This window comes from Microcaecilia unicolor, chromosome 10, assembly GCF_901765095.1.
Source record: "Microcaecilia unicolor chromosome 10, aMicUni1.1, whole genome shotgun sequence".
NCBI lineage: Eukaryota > Metazoa > Chordata > Amphibia > Gymnophiona > Siphonopidae > Microcaecilia > Microcaecilia unicolor.
In genome coordinates, this window is record NC_044040.1 from 208,677,281 (window position 1) to 208,691,947 (window position 14,667).

The window sequence follows — 14,667 nt, forward strand, 5'->3', positions numbered from 1 at the left end:
TGAACAGTAACACCTAGGGATCCTTTTACAAAGGCACGCTGAAAAGTGGCTTGCGATAGCCTAGGTGCGGGTTTGGGGCACAAGCAGAATCATTTTTCAGCGTGTCTGTAAAAAAAGGCCTCTCCTCCCCCCCCCCCCTGAAAATGGAAGTGCAGCAAAATCAAAATTGCTGTGTGTCCATTTGGGTCTCTGACCTTACCGCCAGCCATAGAACTAGCGGTAAAGAATTTGGGCGGTAATGACCTACGCAAGTCAGATGCCACTTGGCGTGTGTCCGCTATGCGTGCCTGAAAATAAAAAATATTTTTCACACATATCAGACGAGCGCCAAAAATGAAATTACCACAAGAGCCACGCAGTAGTTGAGCGGTAAGTCTATTTTGCAGTGCGTTGAGCTCACGTAGGCGCCTACGCGGCTTAGTAAAGGGGGCCCCTAGTGACTAGACCTTCTGTCTGCATTAACTTCCCTCCCAAATGAGCTATGGTGCTATATCAGATCCATGACCCATGGTCATTGGTCCCTGGCTGTAGACTGGCTGTTAGGAGGAAGGTATAAATAGGTGAGTTGTAAATGAAAGCTCATAGAACCGTAAAGACCAGTTCCCAGTGAGCTGGAAGACTCAAGAAGCAAAAGGAAACGGCCAAGCTAAAAAAGAAAATGCGAGTATTTAGGGTACTTAGGGGCATGGTTGACTTTTTACCCTACATTCTGAAGAAAGAAGGATTATGAGACATTATGAGACTCTTCACACTGTAGGTGTGCCTAATAACGTTTTTGTTTGGTCTCCTGCCTATACCATATTTTCAGTACGAGCCTGTGTTTAACAGGACTGCATTTCATCAGATCTCCTTTAAATTTGCACTTCTACATAACCAGCCAGAGAGTAGGCTATGCTGAAAACTTCATAGGTACCAGTTATATCAAGCATAGCTGCTGAGGGGGGGGGGGGGGCAAGATTCCCCTGGCCCGGCGCAGGGGTCTCTCTCTCTCTCCTGCTCCTGACTGGACCCAGGTGATCTGTCCCCACAGGAGCAGGAGAGAGAAAACTCAGGTGCCAAGCCCCCCTTGCATTGCCTGCCTAGCAACTGCTGGGCCCTCAGGCCACGCAAGCTCAGTTTTGAGGCTGAGCATGTGCGACCTGAGGAAAGCAGCCGAGGGGCAGGCAATGCTGGGCAGAAGAAGGATCCACGCTCCCTGCATCTGGCGGGGCCAGCCAAGTACTTTGGGTGGGCGAACGGAGAGGGGGGGGGGACGGCGGCTGCAGCGTGGTGATGACAATTTTGGGGGGAGCGGCGGCAGCAGCGATGACAATTCTGCTCCAGGCCTGGCTCAGTCTCTTGATATTGAGTTTGGAGACAAACCTAAGCATTTTTCCAAACCAAAATGCAATCAGTTCAAATCAATATTTGCAGTGGCCTGCTTTTTAGGATTCAAACTTCCTGACAGTTGTGAAGCTGTAATTCCTCTAGTTTATGGAGACTTCTCCTACTGAATTATATTGTGGCAGCTGTGCAACGGTAAAATGGATTTAATACAAATGGAAGTAATTATTGCTTCTGAAGGAAGCTATAACTTGAGGTTATGGTGATTAACGTGGTCTGTCTCAGAGCCTTGTGCAGAACAGGGGTGTAGCCAGACAACAGATTTTGGGTGGGCCTAGGCAAGAAGTGGGTGGGCACCAAGTGTTCTCCCCTTCACCCACCACCAAAAAAAAAAATCTCAGTTGGCGGGAAAACGCTTCTTTCCACCTTAGCAGTCTGCAGCAGGCACACGCTGAAAACTGAGCATGCGCAGGTGCTGGTATCCTGGAGAATAGCGTTTTTATTACCATCAGAGGGAAGCCTTCTGCTGGCGGAGCTTGGGATCCCCACCTGCTACCGCTAATACGTGTGCTACAGTTGGGTGGGCCTGAGCCCTAATTGGGTGGGCCCCGGCCCACCCAGGCCCGCCTGTGGCTACGCCACTGGTGCAGAAGGTTATGTTCAACCATGATGCAATTTATATCTAGCTTGTTTGCTTTCCAAGTTAAAAACAGTGAACAAACTGTTCTTTTGTTTTGATCTTTGATCTTGAATTTCTTAACGGAGCTGGGTTTTGGACCCACTTCCACGATTTAAGAGCCAATTATGACTCATGGTCTGACAGTCACTGTTCTCAGGTATGATCTGTTTCATAGCTTTGGCACACATGAAGGATTTAAAAAAAAAGTTTTCTATAAGTCTAACGAATGCCGCAAGTAAAATGATTGAAACCACCATAAGACCAAACAACAACCAGCTTTTTATTTCATCCTGTGAAATGAAAAAGCCTTGTTTCTAATCCTTCTTGCCATGAATTGCTACCAAGCTACCTCATATTAACTGGTGTTTGAACATTTTTATGTAGAAGTGGTACCAGTTGTGGTGTAATTGTCACAAAAAGATGCTTCATCCCATTCAAGCCTATAATGCCATGGGCTGTAATAGAAGAGCTGTCTTATAGTGGCCAGCTTCTATAATGCTGCTAAGAACATACTAGGTCAGACCAATAATAAGAACATAAGCGTTACCATACTGGGACAGACCAAAGGTCCATCAAGCCCAGCATCCTGCTTCAAACAGTGGCCAATCCAGGTCACAAGTACCTGGCAACATCCCAAAGTAGTACAATATATTTTATACTGCTTATCCTAGAAATAAGCAGTGGATTTTTTCCCAAATCCATCTTAATAATGGACTATGGACTTTTCCTTTAGGAAGCCATCCAGGCCCTTTTTATACTCCGCTAAGCTAACCACCTTTACCATATTCTCTGGCAATGAATTCCAGAGTTTAATTACACGTTGAGAGAAGAAAGATTTTCTCCGATTCGTTTTAAATTTACTACTTTGTAGCTTCATTGCATGCCCCCTAGTCCTAGTATTTTTGGAAAGAGTAAACAAGCAATTCACCCATTCCACTCATTATTTTATAGATCTCTATCATAGCTCTCTTCAGCCGTCTTTTCTCCAAGCTGAAGAGCCCTAGCCACTTTAGCCTTTCCTCATAAGGAAGTCACCCCATCCCCTTTATCATTTTGGTTGCCCTTCTCTGTACCTTTTCTAATTCAATTGTATCTTTTTTGAGATGCAGTGACCAGAACTGCACACAGTATTCAAGGTGCGGTCGCACCATGGAGTGATACAAAGGCATTATAATGTCCTCATTTTTTGTTTTCTGTTCCTTCCCTAATAATACCTAACATTCTGTTTGCTTTCTTAGCCGCTGCTGCACTCAACCCAGATACGCTAACTACTGTTATTACATCCTCCAGTAACAAGTTCCACAGCTTAACTATTCATTGAGTGAAAAAAATATTTCTTCTTATACGTTTAAAAAGTATTTCCATGTAACTTCAAGGAGTATCCTCTAGTCTCTGCACTTTTTGAAAGAGTAAACAAGTGATTCATGTCTACCTGTTCCACTCTACTCAGAATTTTTCATATCTCCCTCTCAGCCATCTTGTCTCCAAGCTGAAGAGCCTTAACCTTTTAAGCCTTTCCTCATACGCGAGTTCCATCCCCTTTATCATTTCTGCAAGTATTTAGAACAAGCTCTACATCAGCAGATTCTGTTGGACATTTAAATTCCAATTTCTATGTTCTTTCTGAAATATGCCTTCAGCTGTGTATCTGTGTATTTTATAAAATAAATATAGACATTATAACTACACTTATGCACAGTCTGCACAAATGCAAGAACGTTTTAGGTGCACTAATTTTTTATGTGTGCATTCAGCAGTGCAATTTTTGTAAGAGCCCTTCTCCAATTTTTAAAATAACCTCAAATTGGAATCATTTAAGTTATCTTGGTAAAATAGTTTGAAAAATGAAAGTTAAAAGCAAACAGCATACGCCACTGAAAAACAGGGTTACAGATGCTTTTTGCAGGATCCATGAGGATTCCTTCAACAGTTTTCTGTGCTTTGCCAGCAAGCAAAAGATGACCGTTATACTACCAATGTTATAATTGAAAAAGAAATAATGATAAAGGGGGTCCTTTTACTAAGTTGCGGTAAAAATTGGCATTGGTGAGCATTTATGCGGGTCTTTCCCAAGTGCTAAGGCCATTTTTACCAGTCTTAAAATGGCTGATTTTCTATTGTTTGTTTTAATTGCCATGTGCTAATGTTGCCATTAATGTGTGACCATTTTTAAAAATTTACCGCCTGAGCAATTACCACCATATGGTATTCCTGCATTAACCAATTATCATGTGGTGATGTAGTTGCGCTGTTTAGCACAGGAACACACACTCTCCGCCCCTGACACGCCCCCTCAAAAATATATTTTTTAGCATGCAGTTAGCGCATGCAGATTTTAAAGTTAACGCAGGATGAATAAGCATGTCCCGTAGTATACCATTTTAAGCTGTTAGGTGTGCTTAAGTGCCTAACACATCTTAGTATAAGGGCCCCAAAATGAGTTAATTCAGCATGCCCTCTGAAAATGTTTCCAAGGCAACATGATTACAATAGGTTGAAGTTCTAGTTAATTTGTTGTTTGCAAATCCACTTGCCAGCTACTTTTTAACCTGCCTCTCACACCTTTTTTTTTGCTTCCACCAAAATGTCTTTGATTTAATTGAATTATTTTTAGCCCATCTTTATAAGTTTTATTTTTTTCAGTCACATATTACTGGGAGATCAAGAAGATCCCAGAAAGTATAATAACTCTCCTATCATAAAGGAGGTAACCTCCTTTGTTTTGGGTTACGGAATGATCTGTAACATTTTTTTAATCAGTCAAAATGTAGGCTGGGATCCAAAGCCATGAGCCTTCATTCACAACTACGTAGGGATATTTCTCCCGTACCCCCTTCCCTATTTATTGTAGTCCAGACATTGTAGTGAAATCCTCAGCTGTGGGCCATGCACTAGGGCTCCTTTCTAAATATAGCCATTAGGTATTATTGTGCTGTGATGATTATGGTTCCTCCCCTCCCCTCCCCAAGGAGCTGTGAGCGCTCTCGCCACTAGATTCTCAATCCTGATTGCTGAGTGACTTGGGGTGTGGAAATCCTAAGGTGGAAATGGAACTCAAGTCCCTCCATATATGGCACCTCAACTGAGACATCAGGCCAGACCCCCCTGTTATTATTTTAACAATTTCTAGAAAATCCTAATAGAAGAGATACACAAAGTACATGAAAACAGGCAGAGCAGCTCAGTGGGAGAACAGACGTAACAGAATATGGTAAATGGTAGCATAATGGTAGAGGTTTTGAGTGGGTGGGAGGACTTGTGCTCATTATTAAGCTGTGCATGAATAAAGACCTTCGACGGGAGGGGGGGGCCAGAGCCCAAGTTGGGTGGGGGGGCATATTTTGGCCCGCCTCCCTGCTGCCACCCTCCTGCCACCGCTTCTGCCTCCTTGCTGCCGCTGGAAGGTACTGCTTCTGCCGCGCTCCCCCCACCACCACTGCCGTTGGAAGGTACCTTGGCTAAAGCGTTTGTCCTGCGCTGCTCCTACATTGCCTGGCGCCTTTGTCCTGCTTTCAGCGCCATGCATGCTCGTTTTAATGAAAATGAGCATGCACGAGCATGCTCAGTTTCATTAAAACGAGTGTGCACGGCCCTGAAAAACAGGACAGGGCGTCAGCAATGTTAGCCCAGCGCGGGATCAAACGCCTTAGCTGGCAGGGGTTGGTGACCCCCCATCACTGCCCCCAGAACAACTTCCTACTGTACTCCCTCACCACTCTTTCCTTTTATTTGTGTAGTTCTACCCCCTCTCCCCATTGTAATAGTTTTGTCTTTGCACTCCCCTTTCTCTTTTTCAGAACATAAGCCACTCAGACATGCTTTTATGGGCAGAATAGAAAGTTCTTTTAATAAACCTGGAAACTTGGAATATCGACTTAACTGGCTATGTCTTAGCCAGCGTTGCAGAAACTGAATATTCAATGCTGAAGCTCAGATATGGCCCAGCATTGAATATCCGGGAATAACTGATATTCAATAATGCCGGCTGAATATTTATCCCTTAGTTGTTTTCTGACCAAGAGGACTGTTCACATTCTAAGGACATTTTTCCACTGCCAGTTTGGATGGGGGTGGTAAGGGGGTTTGGGGTCAGAGTGTTTTTTTTGGGGGGAGGTGTGTATTTTCTGTGTTTTTACTTGTTCTAACCCACTTTGATAGCTTCTCTGAAGCTTGCAAGCAGTACATAAGAGTTTTAAATCAATTTGCTGAGCACTGAGAAAGAAGCCTTTGTCACAAATGCTGAGGAAGGCAAGCTACAAGCATAATGAGGCTCCAACACCCACCTTCTTCAAAGAACACTGAATCCACTAAGAATTTTTGATACTGGAATGCTGAAAGTAAACTAGAGTGCTTTCCTTTTTTTTTTTTCTTCAAACAAGTCAAAATTCCAAATGCTAAAGCAGCATTTCAACATAACTGACTAAGGAGTTGGTCAGGCAGAAGTGCTTTCTTGAATCAGTTACACAGAGGTGGACTGAGGGGGCAACTCCCCCCCCCCCCCTCCCCAGTGTGTTGCTGGCAGGGATACGGAAGCCAGCACTGTAAACACTGCAGTAGGTACTAAAATATCAGTGCACCAACTGGAAAACTAAACAAACCTAATAACAACAGATTGATCCTTCACAGACTTTCAACTACTACTTATCATTTCTACAGTGTTACAAGACATATGCAGCGCTGTACACTTGTCCCTGCTCCACAGAGTTTACAACATAATCAGGACAGACAAACAGGGATAAGGGAAGGTGGGAATGGTAAAACAGACATGGGTACTGAACAAGTGAATAGGGGTTAAGAGTAAAAAGCAGCCTCAAAGAGGTGGGCTTTTGGCCTAGATCTGAAGCTGGCCAGAGATGGAGCTTGACATACTGGCTCAGGAAGTCTATTCCAGGCATATGGTGCAGCAAGATAAAAGGAATGGAGTCTGGAGTTGGCAGTGGAAGAGAGGGGTACAGATAAGAGAGATTTACCCAATGAATGGAGTTCCTAGGGAGAAGTGTAGGGAGAGATAAGAGTGGAGAGGTACTGACAAGCTGTAGAGTGAATACACTTGAAGTCAATAAGAGGAGTTTGAACTGTATGCGGAAACATAGGGAGCCAATGAAGTGACTTGAGGAGAGAGCTAATATGAGCATAGCGACACTGGTGGAATGTAAGTTGTGCAGCTGAATTTTGAGCAGATTGAAGGGGAGAGATGGCTTAGTGGGAGACCTGTGAGAAGCAAGTTGCAGTAGTCTTAGCAAGAGGTGATAAGCATGCGGATAAGGGTTTTTGTAGTGTGCTCAGAAATGAAGGGACGAACTTTGGTGATATTATAAAGAAATGACATTCAGTGCTAAAAGAATATTTGATCTGTTTCATACACAAACAGAAACTCACCAAGTCTAAGTAATAACAAAATAAAGATGGAAATATGTAGACAAAAATTAAACTGAACTCCCAAGACGCCAGACATTGCACACAATACAACTAGATAAAGAGAAGCAGTGATGCATGCCCCCTTGCTCTGTGCAAAATATAAAGATAGATGTAAATGTCAAAAATTGACATATTGTAATCACATTTGAAATTAAGAAACAAAACAAACAAAAAAATGTGCAACCTTTTTATTGGATTAATTTAATAGTATGCTGTCCTTTCTTGAGGAAGGGGGTTTTGGCCTCTGAAAGCTAGTTCAATAAATGTTTCACTATTTTCTATTTTTAAAATATTATTTATTTATTAACCTCTATAGTAGGTTAACACAGTTACCACACTACTTTACCCTAAATTTTATTTATTTATTTATTTGTTGCATTTGTATCCCACATTTTCCCACCTCTTTGCAGGCTCAATATGGCTTACAATACATCATGAATAGTAGAAATACATGAGAAAATATGCATTTAGTAATAACAACAGGGTCTTTGGTAACATGATGATGATAAGGCATGATAGTAATTTAACAAGCAGATATAATATTATTATTTAAGAAATATATAAGAATTATATAAGAAAATATACATTTAGTAATGGCAGAAGGATCTTGGGTAACATGTTAACGAAAAACATGATAGAAGTTAGGAAGCAAATATTGTCAATGCAGTTCTGGATATGTGTACAGGAGTTCATATTTGTTAATCCTTGTTGTATGCTTTGTTAAAGAGATGGGTCTTCAGTAGAATTCGGAAGTTAGCTAGTTCATACATCGTTTTTAAGTTGCGTGGCAGCGCATTCCAGAATTGTGTGCTCAGGTAGGAAAAGGTTGACGCATGTGTTAGTTTGTATTTAAGACCTTTACAGTTTGGGAAGTGAAGATTAAGGAATGTACGGGATGATTTTTTAGCATTCCTGGGTGGTAAGTCTATCAGGTCTGATATGTAGGCTGGTGCGTCTCCATGAATAATTTTATGAATTTTGAATGTGATACGTTCTTTGAGTGGGAGCCAGTGTAGTTTTTCTTGTAGGGGTTTAGCACTTTCGTATTTTCTTTTACCGAACATGAGTCTAGCTGCAGTGTTCTGAGCTGTCTGAAGTTTCTTGATTATTTGCTCTTTGCATCCAGCGTAGAGTGCATTGCAGTAATCTAGATGACTGAGTACCATTGATTGTACCAGGTTGCGGAAGACGCTTCTTGGGAAGAAAGGTCTTACTCTTTTTAATTTCCACATTGAGTGGAACATCTTCTTGGTTGTGTTTTTCGCATGACTCTCAAGTGTTAGGTGTCGGTCAATGGTAACTCCAAGAATTTTTAGGGTGTCCGAGATCGGGAGATTCAGTTTTGGTGAATTTGTCCGTGTTGTGTGTTGCGAGGTATTAGGCATTGTTTTTTTTCTGCATTGAGTTTTAGCTTAAATGCATCCGCCCATGTGTGCATGATATGTAGCCTTTGTTGTCTGGCCATTTAATTTTTCTAATTGTGTTGGTCCCAGTCCTTGATTTCTACTTTCCTGTCTTCTCTTAACTCTCTTAACAGAGATTCCTGTCCTTTTGTCATTTTTCAGTATCCTCTGATCTTCTTCATCTTTTCCACTACATCCATCTGCAACATTGATCTTTTCCTTTCAGTTTTATTCCATCTCTTTTTCTGCCTCTCAGTACAGATATATTCTTACTATCCAGTCTTCAATTTCTCTTTTCTTAAATACATCTACAGCTTTCCATCTCTTTCTCTCACTCCAGCTCTCCTATTCCCCTTCTTCTTCCTCTTATTTCCCATTTTCACTATTCTCATCCTCTTCCATTCAGCATCTCCCCTCTTTTCTCTATCCTACTTCCATCCAGTGTCTCTTCTCTCCCCTCCACATCCACCCTTAGCATCTTGTCCCCTTCCATCCTGCATCTACTCACTGTTTCTACCCCGTTCCATCCAGAATTTCACTTCCTTCTTCCAATTCAGATTGTCTCTCTCCATTCCATTCAGCATCTCCCCTATTTTCACCTCATCTATCCAACATCTGCCTTTTCTTTCTCCCCTTTCTATTCAGTACTTCTCCTCTCTATCCAGCATCTACCTTCTCCACCCACTTTCCATGCAAGATATGCCCTCCCTACTCTCCATTCCATCTAGTAGCTTCTTCCTCTTTCTCCACCCTTTCCATCCAGCATCTCTCCTTCTGTTTCCACCCTTTCCAGCTAGTGTTCCCCCCTCACCCCCTTCCTGCCAGTCTCTCTTTTCCAGCCACCATGTATCCTTTCTTCCCTCTTATATCTAACATCTCCCCTCCCTCTCCCTATCCATGCAGCATCTCCTCCGCTTCAGCCAGTTTCCCTCTGTTTCTGCCCACTTCCAGCCAGCATCTACTTCCAGTGTATTCCCTCTTTCCACACTTTCCATCCAGCATTTTCTCTATCTTTCTTCCATGTGAGAAGGGGATGGACTGGTGCAGCCATTAGCAATAGCCTAGAAAGCAGCTCTGCACCCTTGTGCTGTTTTTTTTTGCTACAAGCAGCTAGGTTGGCAGGGGAGGCTGGTAAAGAAGCTGCTAGATTAGAGATGCCAAGGATGGCTCATCCCAAAGAGTGAGATTTATTTATGGCATTTATATCCCACACTTTCCCGCCCATGGGCAGGCTCAATGTGGCTTACATTAGTTCAAAAAGGCTAACATCACCCTAGTGAGTTAGATTGAAGGCTAATGAGTGACATTTTTCTCATAGTGCATTTAAAGTATAATTTTGGCATGATGGTGAAGGGACAGAGACCTGAGGAAGGTCTAATATGTACTTAGCTGCACATAAAGGCATTACTGTCAATATGAATGATATGTTTACAAATTTTAAACTCAATTATTTCAAGTACTTACTAACACTAAACCTCATGTAGCCTGGGCCTCACTCATGCACTAGCTCCGGCCCTGGGCCACAAAACAGAGTTCAGTTCCACATTCAGGGACAATCTCCCCTCACCCATCAGTTCCAGCACACATGCAGTCGAGCCTGGGAGTGGGTCAATGATCTGGAATGGTGATCTGGAGGTTTGAGAGGCTATGCTTTATCCTCTAGAGCTGATCGGTTCCCTCAGCTCCTGCTCTCCCACAAACAAGAGTACTCAAAAAGTCTCAAACAAAAGCAAACTTGTTATTTGAACTCTTCAACAGGCAAATGGCAACAGACATATTATCTGTTATTCCCAAAGGCTGTACTCCTCTTCTCTACCTTGGTTTACTTTTCCACTTCTTCCCTGAATTATATTTACAGGATATGTAATCATAGATGGTCGGTGGCCCAACTGTTTGGGGAGGTTAAAGGGGCGGGGTTAGGGGTGGGGCCAGGGGTGGAGCTTAAATCCATAATTGTCTGATAACATGCAGAAAAAAATAAATAAATAAAAATAAAAGTCACAATTAATACCTTTTATTAAATTTAGATATTAGATATGTATCATATGTCAAAGAATAAAGTGGTTGCTCAAAGCATATTCTAACCACAATCGCTCAACTGCAAAACACTATGCACTACTTTGTCCAAAAACACACTCAGAACCTTACTGTACCATAAATATTACACTGGGCAGACCTAATACACTAATATACCACCCATACGGAAAATGCAGACTGTCAACAATATGAAACAAGAGATCATATCACAATTCTCATGTAGAGCCACAAAACACCCTAATTCATGTTTAATGTGGGATAAAATGCCATAAATAAGTAAATAAATATAAACTTTTAATGTTGAGCACCTGATTCTCGAAGTGGACATATTCCAAACACTATAATGAAAATAAAATGATCTTTTCTACCTTTGTTGTCTGGTGACTTTTTCTGATCAGGCTGGCCCAGTATCCGTTCTGCTGCTATCTGTCCTCAGTGCAGGTCAGGAAGTCATCCTCGTTAAATATCTCCCTGGCAACCCAGGACACCTCCAGCCAACCCCCCCTGCTTTCCCAGCAGTAAGGTAAACAAACCATAAACCAATTTCTACAACTGCTAGAGGGCTTTCACTGCAGCTCCTGCTGTGAGGCTGGAGGTAAATCAACAATTTAGTCCCCTCAGAGCAGCTGGACTCCACAGCTGATCCATTCTGCTGCAGCAGGGGGGAGCTTAGCCTCTCCAAGCCTCTTATACCGGGCACCTATGTTACGTAATATTATGCTTACAGGTATTTATAGCTTCTCCTGTCTATGCCTATCCTTTAGAGAGATATTATCCCCAAAGGTTGAACTCCTCTTTTTTTTTTTTTACCTTGATTTACTTTTATGGGCTATGACCCACCTTGATCTGACTCTCCTCAAGCAGTGACCCCACCTTTGGGCCACCCTGGCTCTGGGATGAGCTTTCCCAGGCTCTGGTCCCCTGCTCCCGTGCTGGGCCCTCTTCTACCCACCCATAGCATATTGTCTTCTGGTTGCCATTTATTGGATCCACAACCTGCCTCTCACAGCCAGTGGATCTCCCCAATGTTAGGACTCCTCTCTCTCCCAGGACAATAAAAGGAGATGTACAGGCAACTCAAACCTGCAAGCAACCAAAAACCCGTAGGCAATCAAAGACCCATTAAAGGGCATAACTTCAGCTTTATCTCCTCCCCCTGTCACTCTTCAGTAACAGGGCACTATTTCTCTGCATTTTATTTCAAAACTACATCCCTTGGGCTGGGCTTCCTCCCACCCAAGGACATCCTACCCTCCAGCTCCTCAGGGCTCTGGAAAAATCTATCACTCTAGTAATAGCCATTCCATGGGGTGTTACACACATACTAACAATTATTTAAAGACCCCTCAACAGACAGTGCCTCATAATTTAAACTTGATCAGACACAAGTCTGCTAAAAAGCAACCACTTCATTACAAATCAGATCCTGCAAAATGTTCTAAATACTCTGTTGAAAGCTATGACAAACTAAAATTATATTAAAGTTTGATGTCACCTCAGTAAGGCCAACACACTGCAAAACACTATGCACAAACTTGTGCAAATAACACGCTCGGAACCTTACCATACCATAACATAACAGCATTAACTCCCAGGACTCAAAGAGCCACAACCTTATACGTGAAAAGGTAGCAAGGTAAATATTACACCGAGCTCTAAAACACCAATACACCACCTAATTAGAAAACAAGATCTCAATACTGAAACTACTATACAAGTCCAGAATCAATGGGTTACCTACTACTATACTTACCCAACTGCAGAAACACAATATACAAATCTATCTACTCAGCTGGATTTAGTTACCTGAGCTCCAAATGGTGGAACTCACAACCCAAAGTCATAGGAAAAATAACAAACTACCTTCAGTTACTACTACTACTACTTATCATTTCTATAGCGCTACTAGACGTACGCAGCGCTGTACACTTGAACATGAAGAGACAGTCCCTGCTCGACAGAGCTTACAATCTAATTAGGACAAACGGGACAAATAAGAGATAAGGGAATATTAAAGTGAGGATGATAAAATAAGGGTTCTGAACAAGTGAATAAGGGTTAGGAGTTAAAAGCAGCATCAAAAAGGTGGGCTTTTAGCTTAGATTTGAAGACGGCCAGAGATGGAGCTTGACGTACCGGCTCAGGAAGTCTATTCCAAGCACATGGTGCAGCAAGATAAAAGGAACGGAATCTGGAGTTAGCAGTGGAGGAGAAGGTGCAGATAAGAGAGATTTACCCAGTGAACGGAGTTCCCGGGGAGGAATGTAGGGAGAGTGGAGAGGTACTGAGGAGCTGCAGAGTGAATGCACTTATAGGTCAATAAGAGGAGTTTGAACTGTATGTGGAAACGGATAGGAAGCCAGTGAAGTGACTTGAGAAGGCTAATATCAGCATAATGACACTGGTGGAATATTAGTCGTTCAGCAGAATTTTGAACAGTTCAGAAAAGAATTAAAAACATATATTTTCAAGAAATTTTATGGTTAACCACACTTGCTACTAAGGTTCCCCATGATCCAAACAATCTGTAAATGTAATACAAAACTGTAACCTCTGTTCAATGGAAGGTTCCCCATGCTCCATACTATTATAATACAACACTGTAATCTCTCCTAAATGTTTAATGTAAGCCACATTGAACTGAAACTTGTTTTTGGATAATTGTGGGATATAAGAATGAATTTTTTAAAAATTTAAATAAAAATGAGGCAACTGGGGCCTGTGAAACCCAGGGGAAGACTGAATCGGGTACATGATGTCAATCTTCTTGCGGAGGAAAGGAACCAACAGAGGGGACTCCCAGTTCTTCACTTGAATGTCCTGTAAGATCTTGTAAACTGGGATCGTCACAGCCTCTCTAGGAGCAGAGTTGTAGTCCAGGAACTCGAACATCTTAGCCCTACGGTTGTCCTCGACTTCCAAAGGAATTGGGACAGCAGCTGCAATCTCCTTTCCAAAAGAAGGGAAGGAAAGGCTCTTAGGTGGCGACTTGTTCCTTTCCTGTGGAGAGGAGGGATCAGATGGGATGCCATAGGCTTCCTCCTTCGAGAAGTACCATGGATCCTTTTCTGAGTCCCATGAGTGCGCCTCGTTGGTGTCAGCCAAAATTTCCTCATGGGAGGGCTGAGACCAAGCCCGTCTCGACTTAGGGATACCATGACCCCGATTGGGGAGTCGAGATGTTGGCTCCTGCCTTGACTCCACCGACATCGAGGGTGTGCCAACACGGGTGGTAGTCGACGCCGAGACCACAAGCGGCACTGCCAGAGGTCTCACCGCAGGCTGAGTAAACCACTTTGCCTCAATTCTTTCAAAAAAGCTACTCATTTATTTTACAAAAATCACTTTCACAGAACTTAAAAGCGTAAGTGCAGTTTTAATTGCCTTTTTTTTTTTTGCTAGGTACAGCTTTAAAAGATCAGACATTCTCCCTTTACTTTCGGTCAGAAAAGTCCAAATTGTCAATAGCCTCCCTCCCACCAGCTCTTTCCAGACTGGCCTTTGAGATGGCGGGAAACGTGCGTCTACGAAGGTGAACTGTGTAGACACACCACGAGCTCACCCAAATAGTCTCTCACACACACAAGTGTGAGGAAGAGACAGAGTCGGCTAGGAACGGTTTACTAAGGGGGGGGGGGGGGGGAAGGAGGAGGAGGCGGGAAGAAGGGGCAGCGGCTCAGCCATCCCCTTTCCTTACAGTCGCTCTGAACTTGAACTCTGTCACCCTAGCGACGACGGCGGGCCACGCGCCGAGGTACCTACCAGGACTGAGCGCGCGCCACTCTCTCACCTGACATAATAACAGGT

General features: G+C 42.9%; 1 protein-coding gene across 1 annotated transcript in view; it reads left to right on the forward strand.

Moving 5' to 3' along the window:
- Positions 1-14,585: 14,585 nt before the first annotated feature.
- The window catches only part of ATP13A3 (ATPase 13A3), a 131,386-nt gene continuing 131,304 nt past the window's right edge, over positions 14,586-14,667 (forward strand). Inside the window, exon 1 of the mRNA XM_030215583.1 lies at positions 14,586-14,665. The gene's annotated coding sequence lies outside the window, so the exon portion shown is untranslated. The remainder of the gene's footprint in view (positions 14,666-14,667) is intronic.